General features: G+C 35.9%; 1 long non-coding RNA gene across 2 annotated transcripts in view; it reads left to right on the forward strand.

The window, feature by feature from the left end:
• LOC116419630 overlaps positions 1–21,785 on the forward strand; it is a 117,899-nt gene that overhangs the window by 62,631 nt on the left and 33,483 nt on the right. For both annotated transcript variants that reach the window (XR_004229888.1, XR_004229889.1), the window contains exon 2: positions 7,730–7,824. This is a non-coding gene — a long non-coding RNA (uncharacterized LOC116419630). The remainder of the gene's footprint in view (positions 1–7,729; positions 7,825–21,785) is intronic.

Genomic DNA, 21,785 nt, shown 5'->3' on the forward strand with positions numbered 1-21,785 from the left:
ATAACTATTCTATTCCTTTTGTTTTATAATTCTAAAGGAATGGTCCAGGGATATAAAATTGAGGCAGCTTACATTGTATTTATTGTGGAATAAAATTGCTTCAGGAACCTCAACACTATGTCTATAAGGACAATGGCATCCCTAATTCAAGTATTGCCTATTCACTAGTAAGATAAGTTATTTAGGAAGTTTTTTTTTTAATTGTTTGCCAGCAACCAAAATTTCAAGCCATATTTGCTTGATGACATATATTGAATATATTTACATTGTGTCTTGCAATATAACAATTGCCCATCAAATATTGTTTTCATAAGGGATAAATGGCTTCACATTATTTTCAATTAAATAACTATCTCATTATGATAACAAACCTGCAAATTTGAACATTGAATAAGCCAAAAGCAAAAAAAAAATTAAAGTAGTAGAAACTACATACTGTTAGGAACTTTCCTTCTGAGAATTGCCATGAATACCATGTCAGCTGGTAGGATGTACCCAGGAGGTAAAGAGAAGTTTGGCCCCTGAGGCAGGGGGTTGTGTCTTAAAGGTGTTTCTTTCAGATGGCAAGGAGTGTGTCCTCTTTTCTTAGGATGCAGCACTAACTCCAGGTGTCTCCCTTCTGTGGATCCACGTAGGCAGTGCTGAGTGGGTTAGGCACAGGGTAATCCCAGAGGAGATTCAGAGACATACATACACTTGTTCTTGATTCCTGCTAACTCCTGCTGGGATTACCAATAAAGAAAGGCTGTTTGGCACCTTAACAATGGCTCCTCTTCATGTGTATCTGGGAAAGATTGCTATGTATGGCCCTGGCAATGAGTAGTCTCAGTGGGAGGTTACAACATGCAAAGATATAATTTTACCTTATAAATACACTTAACAATGTTATAAATATTCGAAAATTCTATTTATGATCAGAAGAGAAAAGACTAATATAACACATGATCAACAGAAGTAAATGTAAGATCATTTAATGTTAGGAAATTTATAAAGTTTTAAAGTAAAGGCAGCTTTACACCTAACTATTCCAGGTAGAACCACATGTATTATTTCTTCTGTCATTTGAAAATAAAAAGCCTTAAAATGTTAAAAAAAAATGTTGATACTAAATATATATATATATATATATATATATATATATATATATATATATATATAAAAGTTAGAAAACATGATGGACGGATACCTAAACCTTTCTTTTGATTTTCAAGTTTCTTTAAAGAGAATCAAAATATGCATTTCATAATTCCAAGTGCTCCTCCTTTTTCTCCTAGATGAGTGCAATAGACTCCTAAGTGGTCATCTTTGATTGAATTTCTACTGTTTTCCTATTATTATTCACAAGGCTGATAAAACACTTATTAAAGGATATGCCTAATGATGTCACTCCCCTACTCAAGAAGTTTCAGTGACCCCAAATTTCCTGTAGGAGAAGATATGCTTTACTCTTTTTTTCTTTTTTTTTACAATGAAAGCTTAACATAATCCAACTCCAATTTCTCTTGCCAGGGCGTCTTTCACAATGCTCTCCCTTGTTTATTTCCCTATCTTCTAATAAAATTACCAAATTATTGTTCTCTGCATGTTTCATTCTATTAACTTCATGCTTTTTTCAGAGGCTGTGCCCTATAAAAGAGAGGCTGCCTTCCTTTCCTCCATCTCACACAATCCTAATTCCTTTCAAGAATCACATGGCTGAAAAATCACCTCAATCTGAATCTTCTTCTGGTCTCCCCAGTTGTAAGCTCTTGATGCTCTCCTGGTGTAACTAAAAACTTACTTCCTCTATCTTTTTCCTTATCTCTGTGCACAGAATCATCGCCTCCACCCAGACTAGTGTCCAAGATCCAGGAGGGAAAGAATGCATTGTACTTTGGTACAATGCACGATCTGCATGTATAATTCACAGCCTCCTGAGGCATGGCAGGAACTTTCCAAATTGAAGTAGAATTATGTTTCTGCTCCATTGGCCTTCTTTCCAGACATTTCTTATACCCTGCTCTTTCCAGTCTCTAAACTCTTTCCTATTACTCATACCTTTGTCTAATTTGGAATGCACTGCCCTCTCTGTCTGTTGAAGTCTCTTCTGAACTTCAGTAATGAGATTTCAAGGTGGTCCCAGTGGAGAGAGCTCTGAATTTAGTATCAGGAAGAGCAAAGTGTGAATCCTGCCTCAGGCACATACTAGTTGTATAAGCCTGGGCATCATTTCTTCATCAGTAAAGTAGGGATAATAATAGTGTATACTTAACAGTTGTAGAGAGAAGGATATATATAAAAAAAAAAAAAAAAAAAAAAAAAACACATGTGGAAGGCCTGGTGTGCCTTAAAATGAAATATAAATGTTAGTCTATGTGGTGATAATAGCAAGAGATTTTTCAATTTATCCTCAATATAGTATTTGTATTTCTCTCCAATTCTATGAGATAGAACCTTTTTGCTCACATTTATAAATAAGTTTTATTGACTTTTTTCTTTTTATATATCCTAAATGTCTCTTTATCTTCCTTCCCTTCTTTCTCTCAGAGAGCTATTTCTAACAACAAAGAGAATGTTTTAAAGAAAAAAAAAAAGGGGAAGGGGGAATTCATGATCAGTAAAAACACTAATGGTACATACCCATGGATTTCTCCATCACCATCACCTTTCCAAAGTGATGCTGGGCAGAGGGTAGTTTTCATATCTTTGTGTGTGTGTGCTCTGACTTTTCTTTTGCTGTCTCTCTGTCTTTATCTCTCTATCTCTGAACCTCAGTCTTTGTGTTACTCTCTGTCCTCTGCTCCTCTGTCTGCCTGTTCTTGGTCTTGTTCTTGCTTCTGTCTCTCTGGGTGATTCTCTGTCTCTGTCTCTATCCTCTGTCTCTCATACTCTCTCACTATCTCAGTCTCTTTCTCTCTCTGTTTCTCTGTGTCTCATTGTCTTTCTCTGTTTTTTTCAGTCCTCTCTCTCTGTCTCTTTGTCTCTCTGTCCCTGTCTCCACCTCTATCTCTTTGTGTGTATCTCTCTCTTTCTCTTTCTCTCCATCACTCTCACTTTCACTCTCTTAGTCTATTTCTTTTTCTGTGTCTTTGTGTCTGTCTGCCTCTGTCTCTTTCTGTGTGTCTGTTTCTTTCTCTGTGTGTGTCTCTCTCATTCCTCTCCTCCCTTCCTTTTTTTCTCCCTCCCTCCTTGTTTTTGGCTACTCAGCTCTCTTTGTTTTGTCATGATAATTCCTTCATTTTACTTTATCCTAGTCATTATCACCATATCTATTGGTTTCTTAACTCTGCTTATTGTAGTTTGCTTCAGTTCATTTTTCCATGCTTCAGTTCATTTTTCCATGCTTCTCTCTATTAATTCTATTCATCATTTCACACAGAACAGTTATGTTCTATTTTATCCATGAACCACAATTTTTAAAACATTCCCCAATCTAGAGCATCTACTTGGTTTCCAGTTTTTGATATGTTTGGGGATAGATACAGAGATATAGTTATAGACATAGATATATAACTAGGAAAATAAATGCCACCATTGATAAAGTGCTATAATTGATTTTTTAAGACATGAGTTCAAATCATTAATCAGAAACTACTAGTTGTATGATCCTGAGCAAGGCACTTAACCACTGTCTGCTTAAGTTTCCTTATAAGAAAAAAAAGTGAAGACAATAATAGTATCCACCTCCTAGGGTTGTTATGATAATCAAATGTGATAATATGTTTAAAATACTTTCAAACTCTTAAAACACTATGTACATTGGTACTGATAGTAGTAGTCATAGGATATTTATATGGATATTGCAGAATTTGGGGGTAAAGGGATATAAATATTTTCCATAGATATTTATATAATTCTAAACTCCTTCAAAAAAAAAGCTAGATAAATCTACAACTCCACTAATAATAGATTAACCCGCTCATCTTTCCATAACTTCTCCAATTTTGACTATTTTTATCTTTGTCATTAGTGCCAGTTTGCTGGGTGGGAAATGAAGCTCAGTGATGTTTACATTAACATTTCTCTCTTATTAGTTATCTGGAAAGACTCATGTGGTTTTTAAGAGTTTGCAAATGTTCTTTTGAAAACATTATTTCACAATATTTGTTGATGAAAAGACTTTGATTATATTGGTAACTACATCTATATTTATGTATAATTAAATATAGACATAGAAATGTTATTTGTCTATATATATCAAATATTAAACCATTATCTGAGATATATATGTATTCATTAATATGTATAGATATGTATGTTTGCATTGTGTGAGTGTATATTGTATGATTTTCTCTTCTTATATATTAGTCTTCTGCAGAAGTTTTTGATTTTATATAGTCAAAATTAATCAATTTAAGCCTTGTAATTGGCTTTATCTCTTATTTGGATTAAAGCTCAATATTATCCCATTTTTCTGATTTGGAAACTGAGGCTCAGGGATATTGTCATTTGCCTTCCATCACAGAATTTGTGGCAGAGGTATGATCTGAACTCAGGGTGTCAGTTTGGGTACCTTTTCCTGAAAGTTGTTTTTACTCCCTCTCTCTTCCAGGTGAAGGGGACCTTCCTGGCTTAAAATTTTTCTCCTTCCTTTTTCAGACCCTCTTCTTTGTTTTTTCCTCTTGCTCTTTTATATCACAATTATTTGGCTCTTTATCCATTTTCCTACCTTAGAGATTGTAGTGAGCAAGATCTTATATTTCTTTTTTACCAAATTGTAGATATTTGCTTAATAGCTTTTTTTGAAATGTTTTGAAGTTGAAAGCATAATCAAATAGGAAGTAGGGGTAGATTGAGGAGTGATATCACCTGAAGATGAATTAAGAACTGCTGAGATAGAAAAGAAAGGCTGGGTCATAGAAGGGAAAAAACAAATGAGAGTGAGAGGCAGAAGATTAAGATCAAAGGATGAATGTTTCAGATAGAAAACATATTTTTTTATTCTTTTGCCATTTTCTTTGGGATCTTTCACAACAGAGTTGTTCTGTCTTTCTCATCCTAACAATCCACTTACTAAGTGGGTGAAACAAACTATATGACAAATGATTGGACTTCTGACTTTGTCCCAGTGTCCTTGACACCAGCTTATCTCTATTCTGTTTCTTGATTTCTACCTGACATTCCCCTATTTTGCTATTACCTTCCAACCTTCCCATTTGAGTTTGAATGGCTATATAATGAGTCACTTACCATGAAATCTTCTTTCAATTAATTCTGTTCCAAGAAGAGAGAAGTGAAATAAAGCAACAAAGAAGCTCTAGAAGTCTGGTACTCACAAGAAATTACTAAGCTTCCCCATAGGACCTATTTGTTGCCTCTAGGGGACCATTCACAATCGTTTTACACACATTTGCCTTCCTCCAGGGAAAAAGGTACCAGAAATTATTACATGGGATGTTTCAGACCATTTATAGTGATGACCAAGTTCTTTTTTTTTTTCAGCTAGGAAAATAAATGGCCTGACTTGGTAAGAAAAATGTTCCTTCTGTTACCTCACAGAGGGAAGCATTTTTAAATCCTTTGTCAAGAGGGTCAGAAACTTCCTCCCTGGAGCTGACTATTTTTATTCCTGTTTAGACCAATTCCTTTCAACAAATGAGAGGGTATTGGATTTGGACTTGGGGAAAGTGGATTTGAATCCCTGTCCTGCCATTTCCACTCTGGATATCATGGGGAAAGCACTTCACTTCCCATAAATCTCAGTGGCCTCATTTCAAAGGTGGGCCTGGACTAAATAGACTCAAAGGTTCCCTCCAGGTCAAAGTTGGCAATCCAATATACTGCTGATATTCTCTTCTTTGTGTAGGAGGTGACATATTTCAATCAGCCCTCACATCTTTGTTCCCAGTCTAGGGAAAACTCTGTGGCAAGTGTGATCCCAGAAGTTAGTCTATTTTGGGGAGGGGGGAGGTGATTGTTAATTGTACTGGTTTTCCTCCTAAAAGGAGATACTGAGTAAATTGCAGAGCTTGTACCATCCTTTTGACTTAGAAGACCAAATTGTTGGTATTATTAAAAAAAATACTACAGATCCTTTAAAATCATTATATTAAATAGGAAGAAAAGTTTCCATTTCATTCTGTAGAGCAGTGTTGTTGAGGTCAAACAGAAATGAGGTCAATAATCCTACATACAGATGCTGATGGGCTACTGATTGAGAAAAATATTATCTATTTTTTTATTTTGCCAAATATTTTCCAATTTTAATTTGGTTAGGGCCATACTTCGGAGTTTTATGGGCTACACATGGCCATGGACCATTGTTTGATATCCCTGCTTTGGAATAAAACACTCCATTGAATAAAGGTTGTCATTCAAAAAGACAGATCCCAATATACATATATTCACTATGTATATTGCACTTTTCAATCTAGTCTCAAAAATTCCTGAGCTTTCTGGATGGGTTTAAGATCATTTTTTAAAGCTTAATCACATAGAAATAATCAAATGAATAAATAGGGCAGTTTTCTAGACTACACTGCCCAGTTACATGGATAGCATAGAGTTCATATATAAAAATGTTAGAGACAAAAATAATAACAATAGCAATACACTGAAGACTGATAGTGATTTGGTTCAAGAACTTAAAAGGAGGGAAATACATTGGATTACCTGGACAATTAGAAAAAATAATTCAAATGAGGCAATAGTATATAGAGGGTAGGGAACTAATCTCACATCCAGGAATAACTGGGTTGAAATATTTTGACTCATTGGCTCTCTGACACTGGGCACATCAGTGAATTATTCTATGCTCCACACAATCTGAGATCACATATTACAGAGAACATAAACTATTGTACACTAGGGTTATTCTAAGGCTACAGACAAACTGTAGGAGGGAGTTTTCACCCCAGCCCAAGCATTTCCTTAAATTATTAAAATTACATTTTCCCCTTTTCTCCTTCCAATTTTCTGAAGCCTCTTCCTAAAAGAGATATCCATTTAAAACTCTGTGATATATTTTGCAATACTAATGTCCCCTACTATCTGAAACTGCAACATACTCAAAGAACAATGGAAAAGTAAGCATGACCAAAATATTGCCAAAGATGTATTGAAAAGGAAAAGGAGACAAGTATTCTTTAATACAAAACTGAAATGAATCTGTGCTTATTAGTTGGGAAAGTCCCTCCATCAAGACAGGTAGAAACTATTCACGTCTGCTCATTCTGTATTACTCTTTTCTATATACTTCATCTGCCCATGAGGATCCACCTGACATGATGGAGGCCTCCCAGTCTCCTGACATTGTGAATAAACACTGACTATCCAGTTTTTCCTTGATCTTGCTACCGGCCACCAGTCCTCCCTTTTTCTTCCTACTTTCTCATGCTTTTCTATTCCTGTTGTGTGGAGGTACTCATTGGTTGTGTGTTAGAGCCTATTTATACCCACAATGCTCTTCTTCAGCCCCCTGTGTGTCATATACATTTTTAATTATTTAGAGGGAAAGAAGTTCCATATCTCTGCCAAGTTGCAACACCCATAAAATTTTAGTATTGAAAACATGAGTTTTTGCTTTCATGATAAGTTTGGGGATAGTAAAAAAAATCTATTGTAATTTCCCAAAAGTAATTTGATCTTTTTTCCTTTCTCCTTTCCAAATCTGGGCCCAGTTCCTGGTTCATTTTCATTATCTACAAAGGATGACATCAAAACTATATGAGTTGAAACAAAAGGCATTGGTCAAATTGTGTGTTATAACCACTGGACAATTTATGTGTGCTCCCCTTTTATATTTCCATAGAGTCAAGATAAAATGAGGCAAGCTTTTAGCCAATTTGATTGAACCCCTGTGGTACACGTATAAGGATGTTGTCAAGCATCACACAGGACAGAAAGGTATGTAGTTATAATTATCATTTTTGAGGGAACACCAACATGAAAGAGATTGCAGAGGATTTGCAGACCTTTGCTATTCTGACCTGCTTCAAGAGTTATCCCATACTCCTCTATCCCTCTCCTCCCCACAACAACATTATGCTGCAGCTGTCAATTTATCTAAACAAGGATTTGCAAAGACAAGTTTGACAGGGAGTATTTTTCATTTGGGATCATAATGAAATTTAAGATCAGATATTGGATTGTATTCTTCTTTTCATCACCAACACCTGGAAAAATTCCCTAGCACATAAGTGGTGCCATGGGTGATTGATTGTCAGATATCTGATTTTTTTAGAATGTCAAATTAATGAATGAATGACCCTAGAATCTCTGAACTTCCTTCAAAATGTGATATTATATAATCTCAAAATTATGTAATGTTATCATAATTACATATCATGTAATTATATATTATAATATTATAGATTCTTATGATGTAGCATTACACATATACACAGTGGATTTTTGTCATATATATAAACACACATATACAAATATACATCAATATAACTCCTTAATATTCATCTTATAAAAATGGCATTTGATCAATGAAGAAATTTTCCCAGAAGTTTAGAATGAGATCTTTCATAATTTACTAGAAGAAAAGGGAACTATACAAAAATAGCAATGTCTGTTGGCCCTGTGGGTAGAACATTGTACTTAGAAATCAGGAAGTCCTGCATGAAGATCCAACCTTTGAAACTCAACAGCTATGTGGCCCTAAACAAAACACTTAACCTTTTTGTGACCAAAGTTCCTCATATATAAAATAGAGATCATATTAACACCCGCCTCCCAAGATTGTATGAAATAATATTTAAAGGATTTAATAAACATTTAAGTGTGACTTAAATGCCAACTATTTTATTGTAGGTATTTTCTGTGAAGGATCTGACTTGTAGCTTTTAATCCATCTGAAATTTCCCTACCTATTCCATTATTTCCTATGAATTTTGTTTAAGTTCACCATAGAAAACATATTTAGGGACCTTGCCAAAATTTGAGGAGGGGGAATACGTTGAGTCATGGCAGTATTATGCTTCATAGTCTATTCTATCAATTCCCTTGAATCTGGGGGAAATGTCCTAGAATCTAGTAACTATTAAAAATAATCTTTTACCTTCTAAACCAGTTCCTTCTGTTCCTTTTGGCACAATTTATATAATATAGGGAACTATTTCTAATAAAGCAGTAAATTCTTATTTACTCAGACTTTGGGAAATCATCAAATTATTATAATCCTTGAAGCATTGCATGCTCCACACCTCAAAGTAAGACCTTATTTTCCTAAAAAAGTTTGACATTATTGCCAGGAAGCAAAAGGTCCCCTTTTTCACTAATAAGGTATGATTTTAATGTCTTCAAATGCTCAGTATTTCCACAAATCAATGAAACTATATATAATTGTCTCTGCTCTCACTTATGGGATGACATCTGGCCCCATCTCTTCCATCTCATTCATATATATATATAATATATCCTTCCAAGTGTACTAAAACTATTCCATTTATTGCTCTGGTCTAACCAATGGGAAAGCATTTTTTCTGGTCCACTCATGGCACATTGTAATATAAATGTTGGATTTTCTGCTCAAATTGAAAGGAAAGAGTAATTAACACAACCCAAATTGAACCTCTTTGATCCAACCTAGAAAACTGTCATTTTGTGGATAAGAATCTTCTCAGTCTTGTCCCATGTGGTTCTGCCTTTTACTTATTGTGAGGGATGTACCCACGCTGACACAGGCAAGTGACTGCTTCTACGTAACTCACCCTCCAGCTCCTGCCCACTCACTTTTCTGTTCAGGTTCCTGTCGTTCTTGTCAAAGGAAACTCTGCAGGGGAGTCCCAAAGCGGGGGAAGGAAACATTAGAATGTGAAGTTAGAATAGAGCTCCTGGAACTTTATTAGAAAATGGGAATGAATTAGTATTTATTTTTCCTTGTAACTCATTCAAAGTAAAAGTTGCTTCATTTCTCCCTTTTTATCAGGGTTCTTCCATTTTCACCTTTCAATCAATTAGTAATCATTTGTTAAAAAGGCACTATGTGTCGAGCATTCCATCTTAAGTAGCCAACATGAGAAAAGAAAAGAGAAAGGGTTTCAATGATGAACATGTCTTAAGAAGCTTTCATCCCATTGGAGGAGATATCACATTTACATTTCATTCTGTGCAGAATAAACATAAACAGAATGAATATAAAATAAATACTGAGGAGTCAAACACAAAGTATTGGGGAGAAAAGGACTTTTGCATTGGAGGATCCAGAAAGATTATCCATAGAAAGGGCTGTTTGAGCTGTATCCTAATCACTTTCCATCATTTGATTCTTCTTACTTTGATTCATTTTTTTGTCTTCCTTTTGCACAGATGTTCTGAATCTGTAGGTAAATATACACATAATGTCTCTGACTTTAATGGGTAGCACAATTTTGTATTGAAGCAAAATATAGAAGAAAAAGAATTAATTTTGTCAATAGACAGCTGGAAAAAGCCTTTTATTCATACAAGCTCAGAGGATTTCATGATGGCATCGAGTTTGACCCATACTTGAAAGAGGATTCTCTTCAGAATTCCAATAAAGACACCCACATCTTGCTTCATAGTTGTCAGTTATAAGGAATTCATAATTTCCCAAGATAGTCCAATGCACTTTGAAAAGGGGATTATTAGGAACGTTTTCCATACATTGAGTAAAAATCTACCTCTCTGCACATTCCAACTCCTGAAGCCAAGCAGGACCAGCCTATTCCCTCAAGACAGCTTTTCAAGTATTTGAAAATAGCTATCCAAAAGTGTTAACTGTCTATACCCACTGTTGCTGAGTTTTTTATTTGTAAGACTTGCCTGGTACCTTCCATTAATCCTTATATAATATGATACTGAGTGCCTTAATCATAGTTGTCATCCTCTGCTTTCTTTAGGTTATTGAGGATATTTATACTATATTTTGTCCAGAAAGAAACACAATTCTCTGATTGTCATCTTCCCAAGTGAAAGAGTATAGACCAATGACCTTTTTCCTGTGCCTCCTCTGAGCAGCAGTGTGACATTGTGGTTTACAATGTGCGCCTCAGAGAAATTCTAGGTTCAATTTTTTTTCTTTGATAATGGGTCTGACTTCAGTGACTTTTTCAGTCTGGTTAAGTCATTTCTCTTTTTCTGCTGGAAGCAGTCCATGACTATGCTGCAACATTTTCAGTGCTAGAGGGAGCATCCACAGCTTGAGTTCTCTTTTCCAATGGAATCACTGTTCTGGACAAGAACTAAATCAAAAGAATTAGAAACTCAAAGCCCTTTAACTAAGCAACTCAATATTTTCTTTGCTCATTTATAATATAGAAATAAGGTTACCTTTTTTGTGGTCATAATCCATTAAAATATCCAAAACTTTCTAGCTGATTACAGTAGTGAAGCTAAATTTTGGAAAACCCAAATTGTTGCCATTTTCAATTCCCATCTTAATTGATGTGGTCCAATGTTCTTACCAGCCAACAGCTTTTGTATCACTACTGCCACCTGGTATGTTTGATAATTGTCCCAGATTTATGTCACCATCACATTTGATAAGCAGCCATTATTATAGTAAAGGAATAAAGTAAAACATGGATTTAACTAATATAATAATTTTTGTTATTAAATCATGTACATTGTATATATGTCCAAATTCCCAAAATTCATAAAAAATGTCTGAAATCATTGAAAAATTCTCAAGAGAAAGTATCCTGTGATCCCTATGAAGAATGCTAGATCAAGTTCCAACATCTTGCCCTGATATTCATCATTCTTTATGAGCTATCACTACCTTTCCTTTTTAGTTTTTCTTCCCTTGTATGCTTTCAAAGATTCAAGCCTCTCACTGTCCTTTGTCTAAGTTGTAGATTCTTTAGAGTCTAGTTTTTCTACCTTCTATCTCTCAGCTGGTGGAAAATCAGCCAGATCCCCTGCTACTTTCTCAGATACAAGTAGTGCCAACTTCTTTTACTTTCTGCCAGAACTCTGGAGTTGGCATAAAACATACTAGAAACCTTATATCTTTGTGTTTTGTTTTTTAAGTTTAGTGGATAATGTCTTCTTTCAGGCTGGGCCTGGGTATTATTCCATCTTCAACATCAGTTATCTTTCTTCAGTTTTATCATTTATCTTTTCCCCACCTCATGTAAGAATTGATTCTTCTTGATTTGCAAATATTGTCACAATCATACCTCTTATATATGGTGATCATAAGTATTTTTTCTCTGAAACCTCTCAATTTATATTCTTACTGTGCTTTTTATGTTACTCATTGAAAAGTTTCCAATCCAGTTCCTTCCTTTTATTCAAAATAGTTGATTCAGGTTTATACCAAGCTGAGTGGGAATATCTCAAGAGATTCTTCCTAAACAAGGCCAGCAGCATTATCTTATTCTCAGCTTCTTTGACTGTTGGGATGTGTGGGTATGTATGGGAAGCATTTTGTGGTTGTGAGAGACAAGAATAGAGCCTGAGAAAGAAAACTGGATCAATGATGAATCAATAATTGTTCTTTTATTCATAATTAATGTATCTAAGATGCCCTTCAATCATAGGTCCCTGAAAGCTACCCAGGTTCAAGGCGTACTTTGGAATGATATCCACTGCTGGTTAGCAGTGAATCTTTGAATTCAAAGCAAAATAAGTCACAAGAAATCAACAAAATAACAAAATGAATGAGAAGAATATTCCTGTATAACTAGAAGGGGTTAAAGGGTACACTCTTTTCATTCCCCCCCAACTGTTTGTCTCTTCATCCTTGTTGATGATATTCAATAAATGTGAAATGAGTGGATTGAGATCCTAAAGAAGAAAGATTATCCTTTAAATAGTTAGATCACCAATTCTGAAGGACGTGACTCTCTTCAACAATGAGATGATTCAAACCAGTTCCAATTATTCAGTGATGAAGAGAGCCATCTACACCCAGAGAGAGGATGGTGGGAACTGAGTGTGGTTTAAAACATAGCATTTTCACTCTTTTTGTTTTTGTTTGCTTGCATTTTATTTTGCTTCTCTTTTTTTTCCTTGTGTGGCATAATAATTGGATTTAAAAAATAGTTACATCACTCTATATACTTATAACTTTCAAGCCTGATGGAACCCAATCAAATATACAAGCATGTTTAATAAGAAAAAGTAGCTATAGTTTCATGGGAACTTCTAAGGCACAATATTAAAATAGTGATGTTTTTGGTCAAAATATATTTGCATATATCATCCACCGGTCAGATTATAAATTTCATCTTAGAATAGTGGCTCAAGAACCTCTGAAACACTTGAGACCAATTTCCTGGCGCCATCTTTCACCGCCTAGTCTGAATCTGGAGTCAAGCCACAGATATTAAGGAGTTGGAGGAAGATTTTCAATGTGTTATTAATAAAAATGCCAGCCTCCTCATAGCTAAACCAGACCATATTTACAAAAGCCATTGGGTTCTCTTCCTTGCTGTTTAAGTTGTGTTTTCTTTCAATCCTGAAGAGCAGTATGTGGCTTCTTTTTTGTGATCTAGTCTTCAGCCTGGGTAATTTAGAAAAATTCATAAAGAATCATCATTAATCAATTAAATATGTTCATGAGCAAAGTTTATGAATTATTCATGTGGAATCCCATGTATGAGCTCTGTTGATAAATAATCATGAAGAGATCTGGAATTTGTTAATGATTAATGAATATTTATTCAAGGCTTGGTCCTCCACTATGCTTCACTATTCCATTAAAAACAAAACAAAGCAATAATGACAAAATAACTTTGCTCATTATTGCCCCATCTTCAACTCAGGAGGTCATGATACTTCTGAGACCAGCAAATGTCTTAGTGTGGTTTCTAATGAGAAGAAAATCTGCAAACTAAATGAAGTAAGAAAAAAAAAAGTCCAAGTGATTGATGCAATCTGCTCCCATTTTGACTGATGTAGGCAATAATGCCTTCTGATTTTGGACTTCCTACTTATGACAGGAAGATTGCTGTGTGGGGCTTGCTCTAGCACAGTAGACATGATAATGTGCTAAGTGTCAACCAAGTTTTGGGAAGCTGATTTTTTGTAAGAAGTTCTCACCATGTGCTAAAGGCAGTGTTAGCTCTGATCCTTTTAAGGAGCCTTCTGGCTGTGATCAAACATTTCCTCACTAGGTGGGATGAGGATTTAGATGAGCTCACACCTTGGAGCCTTAGCCTGTCACCACCTGTCATTTTCTAGGAGAAGGGCAATTAGAAAAATTTCATTTTAGGAGCTCTTTGTAGGTTTAGAAGGCTTTGCAATCATTAATGGGTTAATCCCCCTTTGAGATAGATTCTCAGCTGACTTTTTCCAATGAGGTCAAACTTAAAGTTTTTTTTTCCAAATCTGCTCTATAGCTAGCTAGAATAATAGAAATAACAAGGATCAGTCCTGGAGGAAAATGGTCAAAATTGGTTGACTCTTGGCTGACCCCCATGCATCTCATCTTTCTGGGATCCTTTCCTTTCTTTCAATCTCCTTATCTCCAAACACAAAATTGGAAAATCCTTCAGTAGTAATTAAGTACAAATTTGTCCCTGAATTTAATCCATACTATAAGATCCTTGAGAAGTAAACTCTCAGATCATGCCAAGCTGGAAAGGCTTTTGGTACCAATTCTTGATGGTTCATGTGACTATGGTCCAAGGTCAGGCAACTTGGGAAATGTGAATCCTTAAGGTGGACGTAATGTGATAAAGGCTGGGATCCCACTTCTTCAGAAAGTCTGCTTATAAAGGAAGGATGGGTCCTGGGGCCCATGCAAGTTTGAAATTGTGTCCTTGCAATAAGGAATTTTATTAGAGCTAAAGGTAAAGAACAGGATCTCTATTCTCATTGAACTCCACACACCATAAACAGATCTTCCTGAAACAAATTACCCCAGCTGAGATTGCCACTACACACACACACACACACACACGCGCATGCGCGCACACACACACACACTCTGTGTGTGTGTGTGTATATATATATATATATAGTCTTGCCCCATTATAATATTAAATCTTTAATATGTTACTTTTTGTCTTTGTCTAACACTTAATATTTTACCTATAGTATAATTAGCATTTTCTCATTTTTTTTTTATTTATTCACTTATTCATTCATATGTGCATGCATATTCACCTGCTCAATCTTTGAGGTGAACAGATAGACGTTATTTTTTTCTTATTCACATGATTTTTCTTCCTTCCCCCCAATATTAAAAGAGATTTTAATCCGACTCTCTTTGTGGGGGGAGGGTCACATGGGTAGGCTCCAGACAAGGAGGCAGAATTCCTTCCCTTCTAAGCTATGAACCAAGTTCTTCAAAGCACAACATTTTCCCAAGTGTCTGTTTCCCTGAATCAGGATTAAGTTGAACCAATGAATCTGCTGAAAACGGACAATGCAGTTGCTAAAAGTTGAAGGCTACAAAGTGAGATATTACACCTGATGAGGTCAGATCCTATTCACAAGAATATTCCCCTCTCTCCCTACCCCTTCCTCATCCTTTTCCCCCTTTTTCTCCTCCTCCTTCCCTCTCACTCCTTCCACTCCATTTCTTTATCCCCACATCTCTTTCCTTATTCCTCCCCTTCTATCTCCTCTCACCAGTAAATTACTCTAACTAGCAATCCCAAGCTATTTTCCCTCCTATAATAAGGCTTCCCTCTCTCAGAGTACAGATAATGTGTCCTGCATATGTTGCCCTCAGTGCATCAGAAGGGTATTACGCTTTTTGGGCCAGCTGAGCAGGAAGATAAGCTTATTTGCTATAATGAGAATCTTTCCTGACATTACCAAGATTAGGAAAGGTGATAGGAAGACCAAAAGAAAATTGAAAGTCAGTCAAAAGTTTTCTAAAAACTTGAGAAAATTATGTCTTTACTAATTTGTTTGATGGAATGATTTGAACTTCCTCAGGAATAGACTTCATTTGCTTAATCTGCTCCTGGAAGGAGGTATGTTAATATATTTTTATATCTCATAATTGCTACGAGCTACTTCTTTTCTCCCAAAAAAATTCTGATATAAAAGCAAAATTACTCCTTCAGTCACATGGAGATGCAGAAGGGAAGCACCTCCATGGCATGAATGAAATAAATTTCCATTTCAGAAGGAAATCACAATTCCAGCCTGACAGATCATAGATGAGGGTAACTTTAGAACAAGATCATTTATTTAATAATCATTTGTAAAATGCCTGCTTTGTGCCTAGTGTTTTGATAACAGAAAGCTGCAAAGTCAGTCACTACAGAGGTTGCATTTACATGGTAAGTGAGGGTAGTGAAGGAAGAAACATGAATGAGCAATAATAAGCTACCATTTATGTGGCATCTCAAGGTTTGTCAGACTCTTTATAAATAGGATTGCATTGGGACTGCAGGGAAAACCTGGAAGCAGGTGCAATTATTTTGTCCGCTTTATATATGAGGAGACTAAGGCTGAAACATATGTCACAATCATTGTCACCTAGCAAGCAAGGCTGAGAGAATGAAGGGCTTCCTGATTACATTGAGTTCCATTTTCTAGCTGTTTGGGACATCTAGCTGCTCTGTAAGTACAAGTAAATTTACAAAATATAAAATTCAAAGTAACATGTACTGGAAAGTGACTAGCAACTAGAAAAATCTGGGAAAACCTTGTATATTAATATAAATAGATAGATGTATGGATGGATAGATGGATATAGACATAAATGGAAAAGTCTATAACAAAATATGAACAGTTAAAATGGTAGTAGATAGAGTGATGGGCCTGAAATCAAGAAGATTTATCTTCCTAATTTCAAATCGAGGTTCAGGTACTTACTAACTATATGACTCTGGACAAACCACTTAATCTCATTTGCCTCGGTTTCCTCATTTGTAAAATAATCTGTAGAAAAACAGTATCTTTGCCAAAATGGTGTTATGAAAAGTTAGATATGACCAACACCCCCCAACAAAACAAAACAAAAAAACTAAACAATAATAAAGCAATTATAAATACATGTGGTTCTATTAAATCAAAACTATTTTAGTGACCAAGCCTGGTCTCAAAGAAGACAAGAATGTGTCTCTCTCTCTTTTTTGGTAGGTAATCACGGAGGGAGACATCTCGCATCTGATTCAGTTGAAGCATCCCTTAAGTTTGTTGATGTGTGTGTGTGTTTTAAAGGAAGACTTCCTGATGGGTGAGAGGGAGAAATATATGGGGAAATAAAGGTTATATTAAAACCCAAAGGGATAGGGACTGTACCTGGGGTTTCCTTAGGATAGAAGAATTGCCCAAGAAGCCATTTATTCCATTGCTGCAATCAGCATCTCAGAATGGTTTTTATATTTTATAATCTTAGTGTCCAAGATCAGAGAATGTTAAGTGATTGGACTGAGTTAGGGTCTCCTAACCACTCTGTGACAGGGCTAGAACTGAGGTCATTCTGACTTGGACTCGAGGAATACCTTTTCTCAAAAATATATACATACACATACCTATGCCTGCTAATACACATGAACACCTACCCCTTACTTTAATAAACACACACACACACACACATATACACACATACACACACACACACACACACACACTACACTGATCTACTCAAATAGATTTGTTCAATTCATTTTATCAAATAGATTTTTTTTGTGGTTTCATCATTTTCAGTCAGGTTTGACTCTTGATGTCATTGTGGTTTTATGGTTTTGCATTGTGGTGGCATCTTGATGATGCCATTTATGGTTTTGCCATTTCCTTATTCAACATATTTTACTAATGAGGAAACTGAGGTAAATGGGGATCAAAGGGCTTTTCCAGGGACACACAGCTAGTAGCTGGAATTGAATGCAGGTCTTCCTGATTCCAGGCCTACTGCTTAATTCAAGGTACCAACTAGCCACCAAAAGTAGCTCATTTAAGTAATGGCAAATGATAAAGGAATGTAGAATAAAATTAAAAATACTATGAAAGCGACTTTTATGTCAGCTTTTACATGACTGCAACAAACTCCCTTTGTCTTTCTTTGTATTTTTTTTTATACCAACAACATAAATGTGGTGATTAGTTATAAAAGAGTTTTTCTTTTTGCTTGAACAAGAAGTCAGCTGTTCAAAAAAAAAAAAAAAAGAAAGATGCTTTTCTGGGAGGTAATGGCCCCAGGGTCTATTGGTGTCTCTGCCAATAGGAGAAGTCACTTAATCCCTCCTCTCCTTTGTTTTCTTATCTATCAATTGAGAGGATTGAGCTAGATGGTCTCTAAGGCTTCCGGCTTTCTCCCTTCTTCATTTGCAGAAAGATTATAATGGATGAGATAGTCTCCAAAGTCTCTTGCAGCCTTGTCATTCTGTGATTGTCTATGGATAATTTACTTTCTCTTAAATGTTTCATTTATTTCTGACCAGTGGGATCTTGAATTATTACATCTAAAAACCAGAGAAAAGTCCTTATGTGGAAAGATTGATAGTAAGAATTGAGCTGAATCGTTAAAATCTCCATCTCCATCTTTCTAGCAAACATAGTGAGGGAATATGGGAATTTTCTATAAAAATGGATAATTGGAGGCTGGATGGGGGGGGGGAGGTGGAAGCAAAGGAAGAGAGTCAATTAATGAATACTGAAAAGTGTATGTATCAACGTTTTGTTATTTGGTTGTTTTTCAATTGAGTCCAATACTTGTACCTCATATGAGATTTTCTTGAGAAAAACATTGGAAGGTTTGTCATTTCTTTCTCCAGCTCATGTTATAGATGAAGAAATTGAGATAAACAGGGTTTAAAAGACTTACCCAAAGTCACACAGAAAGTAAGTGTCTGAGGCCAGATTTGAATTCACAAAGAGACATTTTTGTATCTCCAAGTATGGCACTCTGTTTGCATGGACATTTTAGGAGATCTTTAACTCAATAAATACATACAAATCAACCAAATTAAAAAAAAATACAAAATGATTAAAATTACTTTTGTGAGACCTGCTGATGGACAAATCTCTTTGTGAGGTGGTGTGCTTTGTTATAATAAAGATTAAATTTGGAATCAAAGGACTTAGCTTCAAATTCCACCTCTGGTGATTGTTATTCCTGTGCTCTTAAGTGAGTTCTCAAACTCAGTTTCCCATTTGAAAAAAAGGAGATTAAATTGGGAGGCCTCTGAAGAAAGTCCTAGATCTTGTTCTTTGATCTCAAGATCTGTGAGAGAATCCTGGCTCTGCCATTTAGTAAGACTGATTGGGAGTAAACCCCATCACTACCCTAAGCCTCAGCTAGTTGGAGTTGGAAGCTTAAATAATTCAATAATCCTTTCCAGTTCTAAATTTGAGCTCTTTTGATGCTATTAGCATATAATTCTTAATAGCATCCCTGAAGCTAAGAGGCAATATTGTGTGATAAATAGAGAGAGAGCCTCAGAACCCAGAAGAAATACATTAAGTCCCAGACATTGAGGAGTTCTATGACCCTAATCTATTTGAAGAACATGTAAACAGCTCAGGCAGTTTTCTAAGAGTATAAACTGAGTAGCAGCCAGCAATTACCTATGATGATACAATATGTTAATACATGCCTGGATCATGCATACATACATACATAAAATATCCACATATATGCCTACATGTTTATACTCACCATGTACCTACATCTGCATTTATACATATACACATATAAATTAAAAAAAAAAAACATTTAAAATGAATACTATCCAGGTGAAGGAATTCCTTACCAGGAGTTCTACATCAGTTAAACAAAAAAATCAAACAAAAAAGCTAATAATCCTGAGATTACAAATGAAGAGAGACCCAATGATTTTGGTGGTCAAGTATTCATTGCCTTCACTTGATCTGACTCATTAGCCTTTTTTTATATGGAGGGTACACCTTGGGTCCTGCTGTGCAGTACCAAACTCTCAATTGATCTATGGGCTTAGAAAAGTGTCCACCCTCCTATGAGAAAGATGTCATTTTCAAATTCAGGTGGAGGTACTGATGAGAATCTACCACCTCTCTTCAGTCCCACCAGTATTGGGGTCCATTTAACCAGGACCTAGTGTTCCTGCTGAATTGGGAGTAGGAAAAGAGAATTTTCACATTCTTGGTAGACACCTAGAAGAGAATCTGATCATCATGATGAGCCTGGCAAAGCAGGATGATTTCTCCCAGTTCCTGCTTTTCTTTCTAATGGGTTGGATGAGGATACCAGATATTGGGCAGGATATTAGTAGGAGCTTGATGTATCCCATCTTCACTTTTTTTATGTAATTGTCATAAATAACATCATCATTGTGCATATGAAAATAAAGGAATAAGGAATATACTCAGTTTTTTTTTTTTTATACAAACAATTTGAGTCACCCATTTTGATAGAGAATATAGTGATAAGGTTTAGATTTAAGGAACCAAAATGAAATTAGGGTTTCTGGTGGCCAGGGAGTTAAATGATAAGGTCTAGTGGCAGGTTTGGGGTTCAGGGAACCAATTGGAGAGGTTGGTCTCCCCTGTAACCCCTTGGGATTTGGCGCAAAGGTAGGGAGTTTTGGGGACTCCCTTCTGGTGGCACAGAGGTTCTCTGTAAAGGAATTTGCAGACCAGAAGAAAACCTAGATTGATAAAAGAGGTTTATTATGGGAATTGGAAGTAAGGTTAAAAATCCTGTTGGAGAGGCATAAAGTCTGGTTAAGGAAATATTTGAGGATAAAGAGAAGTTGGCACTGGAAAGAGTATTCCAGTGGACAGAGGACCTTGACGTGCCAAGCATGGAGCTTGGCATGGAGTTATTTGGAACCTCTGCAAGGAGAGGGTTTTAGTTTGGCTCTTTTTATAATGAGAGATTAGTTGGTGGGGGCCCATGGGTGAAGTCCCAAGTTGTCTCCACCTTGGATTTCAGCTTGAGCTAGAATTTGAATTGAATTCAATGAGTTTCAGGATGACCCATGTAGATAACAAGGGTGAAACTATTTGTCCTTCCAGGCAAAGTCCCTCACTGAGGCAGAGTTGAAGGAGATTTTCTCCAAGGATTTTCAGAGTTTCAGGGTCCCCTCTTCAATACTACAAAAGGAAAAATATTCTCTGGTTATAAATGGTAAAAAAATTTAAAGCACCTGGAGCATCTTGGGAAGTGCTCCACTAGGGCATTTGCTGTATCCAAAAATAACTTTTGAAATGCTACCATAAAAAGCAAACTCCCACCACAGTGTTTTCTTAAGTATAACTTTATATCATTTCCATTGACTCTCTCACATGCCTGCATATATGTATTGCTATATGTATGTGTATATTTGCATGTTTATAGATCTTCCAGATATGAAGCTATCACTAGGGATTTTGAGCTCCTCCTATATATCAGGTCTTATAACAGGTGCAGGAATTAATATAAATAGTGAGCTTATCCCCTACCTTGACATTTTATTAGAAGATATGTAGTAAATTCAGTAACAAGTAAACAAAGGCTAGATATTAAATATATTCACAGTTATTGGGATAAGGAGACAATAACAACTGTGGGATCAGCAAAGACTTCCTGAAGATTGAACTTAAATTGAATCTTAATGGCAGTCAGGGATTCCAGGAAATGTGAAAAGGAGCCAGGATAGTGTCCCAGCAATGATGGAATTTAGAATTCATAAGGAGAACTGAAGGGAAAAAACAACCTGCAAAGATATTTGGAGTCAGACAGAGAGGGTCTCTGAATGTCATACAGGAATCTATCATTAGCCACCAACGGTTCTTGAATATAGGAGTGGTGCTATATATAATACAGGAATCTCTCTCTCTCTCTTTCTCTCTCTCTCTCTCTCTCTCTCTCTCTCTCTCTCTCTCTCTCTCACACACACACACACACACACACACCTCTCTCTCTCTCTCTCACACACACACACACACACCCCTCTCTCTCTCTCTCTCTCACACACACACACACACACACACACACACACACAAACAAGCAGAAAGCATAG

The sequence above is a fragment of the Sarcophilus harrisii genome, chromosome 5 (assembly GCF_902635505.1).
Source record: "Sarcophilus harrisii chromosome 5, mSarHar1.11, whole genome shotgun sequence".
Classification (NCBI taxonomy): domain Eukaryota; kingdom Metazoa; phylum Chordata; class Mammalia; order Dasyuromorphia; family Dasyuridae; genus Sarcophilus; species Sarcophilus harrisii.